The sequence below is a fragment of the Nicotiana tabacum genome, chromosome 3, assembly GCF_000715075.1.
Source record: "Nicotiana tabacum cultivar K326 chromosome 3, ASM71507v2, whole genome shotgun sequence".
Lineage (NCBI taxonomy): Eukaryota > Viridiplantae > Streptophyta > Magnoliopsida > Solanales > Solanaceae > Nicotiana > Nicotiana tabacum.
Genome location: NC_134082.1, coordinates 208,632,781 through 208,642,675, shown reverse-complemented (window position 1 = coordinate 208,642,675; position 9,895 = coordinate 208,632,781).

Here is a 9,895-nt window from a genome sequence, read left to right as displayed (position 1 = left end):
AATATGCCTGAATGTTTTTATATTCATTAAGTATCAAGTTTAACATTTGTAAGGGCAACTAATCTGTCATATCTGCTTGACGAAATTGATATTCACATTTACAAGGTTAAAGAGGAAACTTTTAGTAGGAGAGATATGACCGGCCTTGAAAAGGCAGCGGAGTGGTTGGATGTATGTCGCCGATGAGTACCGGCTGGAGGAGTACAAGTGGTTGGAAATTATGTTGTGTTTTTAGCCGCTTATGCATATTTCTGCACCATTCTTCTTTTTCAATAGTTCCCGCATAGAAAAAGAAGTCCTTGACGTAACAGTTATAGCCTCAAGTCTATATAGAAGGAATATTCAAACACAAAAAATAACAGTCAACGACATATGGATAATTAAACCAATACCAGCTCATGATACAAGTACAAACTTTCAAAAGTCAACGACATAAATCTTTATATCCTCCTTCAATAAAAGTTATAACAGAGTGATAAAAATTAAGTAAGTTAACAAAAAGATAAAAACTTAATATATGCTACTTAAGTAAAGAATATGATGCTTATCAGAGTTTTAGAGTGAATTCAGGCAACTTAAATATTGAAATGACGGAGGTAAATCTACAAGTTCAGATCTGGAGCGCCGCCAAAGGAACATATTGCTTGGACGGAGGGAGAGCACAGGTCAAGTCAATAACCGTTGAGCTTCAGTCTGTTGTGCAATATTAAGCTAGATATCTTTTTCTTATGTGCTTATAAGAATTCATGAGTATATATCTTCTGTGTCGTAGAATACTGTAGATCGTTTGTTTTAGCCTATGTCATGTTTCCGTCACCTTTTTATCTATGTGGATCTACCATATAAATGACTAAGAAAATATTGCACTTAAACGATTAGTAAGTTCCAGATAAGTTAATAACACTTTGTAGCCTTCTTTGGGAGATAAATGCGAAAATGGATTGCCATCTATCAAATTCTCTCCGTAGTGAGAAGAAGATTCAAGCGGAGTCTTCCAAGTTTCTAATATACTACTTCTTTTACTTTCTTAATGCCTACTAAATGCATAATTAATTATATCATAGTACTTCTATCAATTCCATATATTCACCTGCAAATATATACTTTCATAGTTGGTTGGTGTTTATTTATTTTCGGAAGCTATTTTAGTGGTATATAGTCTTCTCCTAAGCTGATTTTTTTTAATGACAAAGGTTGGCTGCTAAGTTGGACAATATAGCAAGTTATTGATAGCGAATGTTGAGGATGTGCGTATGTTGTACTTGAAATTACAAACAATGGATATTATTTTTTATAATAGTTAACTGTGGTAGGACTAAACAATTCTAGAGGCACATAATATTCTTATGTCCTCTTTTGCTCATATTTTTGTATAGAAAAGTTTCATATTATGCCCATGTTGTACAGAAAATAATTTTTCTTGTGGATATCCATATTGATTTCTGTATGGACTACTATTTTCACTAAGAACCAACACAGTTGAAAATATAAACTTTAGATAAGTATTTTACTTTCATAAAAAAATAGATAATATTTTAATTCCAGTCAGGCTGGAATTCTGTTGCTTTAGGTCAGAATGTTGATCATATTTTCTCTGCCTATTTAAGTAATTACATATGTTATATTAAAACTATAGATGGCTATTTTCTAATTTGAGTTATTTTCTTTAGGAAAAACTATATGACTTTCCAGGAAAGGTCTGAACTAAAAGAAAAATTCTTAATCATAATGTATATGCCAAGAAGCAAACACTTGATAGCTAATATTTGAGAAAGATTAATCTGTTTGAGAAAGGAGAGAAACAAAAGATACTTTAAAGATAGCAAAACTTCAGTTCAACATTTGAAACATCGGACTCTTTTTTCATACTTTTGGTGTAAAACGTAGATCTTTGAATATAAATAATATAGAACTAATGCTAGATTTCATTAATTTTCTCAATAGCTAGAAGCATTGTTATGCCATTGGTATTTTGTCATACTGAATATTTTGGTTGATACTGCTGAAATCTGTTGGTCTATCTCTGATTAGTGCGTAAAAAGATATTAACTTGCTTATTGAGAGAGAAAAGCATCAGTTTTGGACTTATATAAGATTGATTTGTTTGAAGATCAAAGTGATTCAGTGAGCTTTGGTTTGGTAACCCTATGTGTTATAATTTGTTTTTTACTGAATTGGTTGTTTTCTCAACTAAGAGACCGTAGTAGTGCCTTTTTTGCTTGTGTAATATCTATACATGAGACATTTTCTATTTGTGGGTTTGACTTGTAGGATTATGATGGAATTTAATATAATTGTATGAACTATGAAGTATGACGGATTTAGTCATTGACACTGTTATTTCTGCTAATGAATCTGGTTTTCGAATTGGAGTTTAACTTGCAGAGATTGTTGCAGGCATACCCAATGAGATGTTGTCCAGATTTTTCAGTGATGGATTCTCATCTTGTAGTTCCAATGAAATTTGCAAGCTGAATCCATGAGTGAAACAAAGAAAAAAAAAAGATTGGACGTAAATAGCAAAGAGAAGACGGATGTATAAGGTGTTGCAAGCATCAGAGAAGATGAAATCTAAAATACTTTAAGAGAAAGGTCGAAAAGAAAAGCAAAAGGAGTGTATTGGTCCTTGGTATGATTGTGAGTATTGGTTTTGGAACATATGCTTTGCTGTTTTGCATTGCTGTAAGCAATAGACAGCTGGAAAAAATTGGTGATTTCAGTGCTCATAGGTTTTTGACAGAACAAATCAAATGATGCAGTTTATGATAAAACACCACAATAAGTCTTTTATATTATTCCCAACTTATCTCTTTTGTGAAGATTTTTTTTTCCTTCTAAACTATGTAGGAATCCAGTAGCCTTAGATGTCCTAATAGGGGCTTTGCAAGATGCTTATTTTGAGGAGCATTTCTTTGACAACAAAATATAAGAGTTTTCCATTTTATGTCACATGCCATGCCAACTGTTTATCGAGACTTCGTTGCAGGTTATCCGATTCTAAAACAACACAGGAATTGATATACTTTACCGAAAATAGGATAAATATATTTATGACATCAAGCTTAAAAATGCAAAATCGCGCCTGTGCTACTTCGTATTTTCTGCACTTCTAGCATAGGTATGTATACATCATTGACTAAATAATCAATTGACTACCGGAATTAGCTGTAAAAAAGCAACAACCGCTTCAAAATCCAAATGTTGGGTCTGTGCTGGCACAGGCCATGCCCCATCTAGTAGTACTTACAATTACAAAGAATTCAACAAATCAAAACAACTGATTAGGTATATAAATATCACTGAAGACAGAGAAAGTGAACAAAAGAAAAGAAAAAGAGCTTACGATTCTCCATGGGAAGAACCAAATGGTCGCTTAAGTTGAGTATTACCATGTACATCGACGGTTAATCGCCTCATGCTGCAAAGAAAAACAAGTTTTACAAATAAATAAGAATCTTATTCTCTAATAACGAGAAGAGGAATTAATCTATATTTATATTGGATCAATAGAAGTTATCATTCTTCTTTATTGTTTTTAATACCTTTTTCTTTTCTTCTTCTCTCTAACGTTGGAGAACTACGAAGAAAATGATGTGTAAATATACCTTGTAACGTGACGATATATATTGTTGGATATTCGTAAGCTTCTTTCCTTCTATCCATGCATATCTTTTGTAGCGTGTATTAATTTACTTGTTAATTTATATTACTATGGTTAAAATCAACATCCAACTAAAATAGGTAAGTGCATACATATATTAGTTTTAACTTGGTAAAAAAGTGTTTTCTCATACAATTTTCTCAACTTACCATGTTAATTAACATATAATTTTATCTCATTAAGTCACTTAACCATAATAATTTAATATAATCTGGGACGACGGATAAGTTTTTACTGTTTTAATCGGATAAGTTTTTACTGTTTTAACTTTCATATATTTCAATTTATCTCCCCTCTTATGCTATATCTTCTCCAAAACTCTTGTCTTCTTCAAACCACTCAAATCTTTCAGCCCTTTTCCTCAATTCAATTTCTGAATAGTTCTGAATTTTAAATAAAAATATTAAAAGAAGGAACGCCGATTTACTTGATCATTTGCAAAAAGGAAAATGATGTGATTCAAGTAAACCATGAGTTTAATATGTAATGCTAATAAAATCATATCTCTATGCATTTAAAATGGGACAAAGAACTCCAAGCAGGTAACAAAATATTCCAAGGATTTCTTGAGAAAATTTTTATTTGAAAACATCAACCTATCTCAAGTAATCATGAAACTGGAGATGGAACCCATGATTACACCACGTAGAACTCATAACGAACTAAGGGGTCGTTTGGTAGGGTGTATAAGAATATTGCGGAATAATGTGTATTAGTAATGCATGTATTAGTAAAGCAAACATTAGTTATGCAAATATTATTTCTTATCTATTGTTTGGTGTGGTGTATTAAAATTATAATGCATTGCATAATTTTTTTAAAAAATAGTTGCTTACAAAAATGTCTTCCATATTCTCTAGCTTTAAGGGACTTTAAGGACAATTTTGTCTTTAACCATGCTAATGCATGCATTAAAGCCTTGGTATTACTAATGCCATGGTTTTCTATGCATTACTTATGCATAGGATAATGCCAAGTATGATGTATAACTAATACAAGTTGAAAAAGGTACCAAACAAGATATTAGTAATGCATAGAGCTAATGCTTGCATTATTTTTTCTAATACCTCCTACCAAACGACCCCTAACTCTTCACAGGAGCTCCCTCTCTAAGTATCCGATAAGGATAATAATTTCGGGATAAAGTTTGGGATTAACTTTATCTTATGTTTATGTTTGATTTGCATTATTAGTTAATACCGGATAACTTTTAGGGGTCTTTTGTTATAAGGTATAAGAAGGTATAGGGGTGATTTAAAAATTTAATACCACCTTAATATTCTGTTTGGTTAGCAAACCGGATATAAGTTATTCCGGTGTTAATTTTAACACCAGGATAACTTATATCTTATAGAGGATGGGGTAATTAGCACCGGTATAACTTATACTTTCTTAGAAATTATGCAATTGTCATTCTTAATACAACATACCAAACAGTGAATAAACAATAATCCCAACATAACTAATCTCAGCATAACTTATCCCAACATAACTTATACCGGTAAAAGATGTATTCCAACCAAACGACCCCTAAGGATGAAGGTTAACTGATTGATGCGTTGCCTATGCATGGAAATAGCTGAAGAATCTGGCAAGAATTTAGTGAACCTTACACCTCTTAGCGAAATGTCGTTCGCTTTTTTATCCTTTAAAAATAATATATATATTGAACAAAATTATAATTTAATTATTTTGTTAATTTTTGGGATAGTAAATCAACTAAAATTTTGGTTATTAAATCTTTCCTTTTTTGAATTGTCCTGATATTTAGGAATTCAAAAGCAAATATTTCTACTTATATATATATGGTAATATATATTTTGTATTCAAAATCGGATATGCGTAGTCTAGGCATGCATTTTAAATTCTTATTTATATATATATTAAAGCAAGAAAATTACCATATATAATTGCATTATGGTTAAGCCAAGTGGCAAGCTAATAAATGCAAATAGTATTATATATATATATATATATATATATATATATATATATATATAACTGAATTTGAATTAAAAAATAATTTTGAATTTATAGATAAAGTTTTTAAATTTGAATTAATATAAAAAAAGAAATTTATCTTTTTTTGGTCAAGTTATCATACTTAATTCGGTTAATGATCATATGCAATCATACCAGGAACTTTCTTATTTAAACTATTATTTAAATGCTACTGCGCCTGTGGAAAAAAATTATTCCATATAACTGGTATGACATGAAATATATATATATTTTTTAAATGTAAATAAATTATTTCAAAATGGGATTATTTTTTAAAATATAATGCAACTTAAAAAATATAATGTAGCTTAAAAAATAAAAGGATAAGATATTTTTGAATTTTAGTAGAATTTTTAAATTATTATAATAGAAGTCATATCATGGACAAAATCAAGAAATCAAAATCTTATGGAATATTTATATAAATATCTGGCCAGGTTTATTGTTTATATAACTAATGTTCATAGATGATACACTGGCAATACACGATTATACATATATTATATATGGATTATGTATAAATTACACATTCTTCAATTTTTTAATTTAAGTGGTAAGACAAGCACTTATTTAGGTTGATTAGATAAATCCAAAAGAAAAATATGGAAGAATTTCAACTAAAGACTAAAAATATAAATAAAGTTCTTATGTAGACAATTTCTATTTAAACCCATCCTTTTATATAAAAATAAATTAATTTTTTGTAAAAAAAAAAGATATAAAAAATAAGATAAAAGAAAAAAAAAATGTATGAAAAATCTAATAACTAGAAATCTATATTACTACTATTAATAAAGGAGAATCGAGAGGAGCTTCCGGTCAAAGTGAAATGACTGAAAAATCCTGGTATTTTAGTTTATTCTATAACACGCGTCATTCACATCACTAAGCCATTAGGTCCCACTTAATAGAGTAACTTTTAGCATTGTTGACTCAATTTTTCTTGTGAACTATCTTTACAAATTTATATTGCACTCATAAATAGTTATCAGAACAAATATATATAGTCAGCAAAAAGAATCTAAAATGAGAATGCATTTGATTTTGTTAGGAAATTTGGTGCCATTAATTACTAAGACTCTAGCTATTTGGTTTTAATATATCTGATAGTATATCCTTACAAGTTTGCCATGAAATTAGAAAAAGAAATTCTCTACTTTTATACTATGTAAGTTATAGTGGTACTTAATAGTTTTATCCACATTAAATGTGTTCACCCAAAATAATTTACTATATCTTCACATAAATACTCCTAACACATGCTCCAACATTATTTACTCCAAGAGCAATGTAGGGAAAAAATAACTAATTCATTCTTGAAATCTGGAAAAATCACTTATTTTAGACCACAAAAAAAGGCTAAAAGATTACTTATTTTGGAACGGAGAGAGTAACATAATGTATAATAAAAAGTGAAACTTACATACATGTCCCAAATAAATCTCAACTTACCAACATCTAGCCATTAATCATAGACTTACCAAAACTAGCCAACAAAAATTGAAAAATCTTATAATAGGGTACTTTCTCTCAAAGAATCACATGCAAAACTTACCTTCCATATTTTTAAGCGTGATTATCAGCACTAGATACAAGGCGGAAAGGAAATTTTATGGATGAGGCAGCAAATAAGGTGATGAAATACAAAAAATATATACAATATTCCAATTTTCAATGGGCATAGTTGAAATTTATTGAAAATATATAGATAAGTTAATATACAAAATTTGAGGAAGATTGGAGGTGATTTGGACTGGTTTTATATTAAAATTCGTAATTAAATCGAGTTCAAAAAAGTCTTCTGTGACACATGTATCACATGTGTATCTCACACACATGTATACATGGATATACATGTGATACATAATAGATACAAATATGATACATATGTGATACATAAATGATACATAATGTGATACACATATCATTTTTTTCATGTTCATTTTTTACCGAATTTTCAATTCAAACCACCTCAAAACTTCACCAAATCATCCCAAAACTGAGATTCAAGCTCCTTAAGTTGTGCTCAATTTATTCTAATAACACCCACTCAAAACAAAGCAAAAATTTAATATTTTTTTTGCTACAAATAACATTTTGGCTAATTTGGCTAATATTAGTAATATATTATCAATTGGTCAATTTTTATAATGAGCTACCAATAAATGGACATAGCTGGTAATTTCCCTAATAAAAAAGATAGCTTTCTTTATGTTGGGCCCGGGCTCCGCTAGTATATATTAAATATATATATATATATATATATATATATATATATATATATATATATATATATATATATATATATATATATATATATATATATATATATATATATATATATATATATATATATATATATATATATATATATATATATATATATATATATATATATATATATATATATATATATATATATATATATATGTATGTATGTAAATTTGAATTTATATATATATAACTGAATTTGAATTAAAGAATAATTTTGAATTTATAGATAAAGTTTTTAAATTTGAATTAATATAAAAAAAGAAATTTATCTTTTTTTGGTCAAGTTATCATACTTAATTCGGTTAATGATCATATGCAATCATACCAGGAACTTTCTTATTTAAACTACGGAAAAGGCCTAAAAATACCACTCAACTAACATAAATGGTCTATCTATGCCATCCGTTAAAAAGTCGCCCTATCCATGCCACTAACGTTATATTTTTGGCCTATTTATGCCACTAACGTTATACTTTTGGCCTATTTATGTCATTGTTGACTAATAGTTCCATTTTTTCTGATTTTTAAATAATAAGAATTATTTTTTGGACTCCACCTTTACCATGTGTCTTTATATTACTGGTTCTTCTTTACTTGACCCTACATTTCTTTTAACCCTGATCATGTAAAATTAACCATGCCCAACCCGATAAAATCCAATCATCTTTTAACCCAACCCCTAATTGAGTTCCTTATCACGACCCGATAAGATCTGTGTCCAGTAATTTGTATTTATTTGAAACCAATGTTGTGTTTATTTCAATTCAGTTTGAAAAAATCCAAATCCTAGAAAAGCTCATGATTTGTACTATCAATCCTTGGAAAAAGTATTAAGGTTAAGTTATTTTATCATTTATTTGTCCAAAAAAATTTCATTAAATTGGATAGTTGTTAATTGGTTTACCTAGCGGGTTGAGTTAGGTGCCATCACGATTAGGTAGAAATGGCGTGGGGTAGCCACTGTTTAAGCTGGTATTTACTTTTTATCCAACATTTTTAATGCTTAGCAATAGTAGCCACTAGTCTATTAAAATTAATATGAAAAGACTGTGTTACCCTTTCTTCTATCTCTTTTCCCAAACGGAAATGCAGTGTATTTATATTGTTTCATTTCCGCATCTAAGGTACGCAATCGTGTATTCGGAACCTCACCTTCACCCATTGGTAAGGAAGGTCAACGAGAGCACCAAATGGTACGAACTTCTATTAATGCTACTGAATGTTAAATGTCTTTGGTTATAGTTCTTGTTGATAAGCTAAACAAGCATGAAGAACATAAGGGAACGATTACAAAAGCAATCGTTGTGAAAATAAGAAAAAGAGTGATGAGTAAACAGGAAATGCAATTCCTTCCCAGAAGTTAAGGACATGTAGTCCTGAAGTCCTAAAGTTAAATTCAAAAGTTAAGGACATGGTCCTGAACTTAGAGTTTCAAGTTCAAAAGTTAAGGAAATGTAGTCGTGAAGTCCTAAAGTTAAGTTCAATAGTTAAGGACACAAGTTCAAAAGTTAATGACAGGCAGTCCTTAACTTACAGTTACAAGTTCAAAAGTTAAGGATAGGCAGTCCTTAACTTACAGTTGGAAATCAAAGTTAAGGACCTCGCTTGGTCTTGAAGTTTGAGTTCCAAGTTCAAAAGTTAAGGACATGTAGCCTTAAAGTCCTGAACTTAGAGTTCCAAGTTCAAAAGTTAAGGACATGTAGTCCTGAACTTAGAGTTACAAGTTCAAAAGTTAAGGACATGTAGTCCTGAACTTAGAGTTCCAAGTTCAAAAGTTAAGGACATGTAGTTCTGAAGTCCTGAAAGTTAAGGACATGAGCAGAAGGGTATTTTCGTCCGGACAGTTAAAGTTTGTTAAAGCAGTGGTTAAAGACTAAAGACATTTTAAACAGTGGCTTAAAAGTAAATACATGTGTTATTAGTGGTCAACCGTGCACTTCCACCCACGATTAGTTAGAT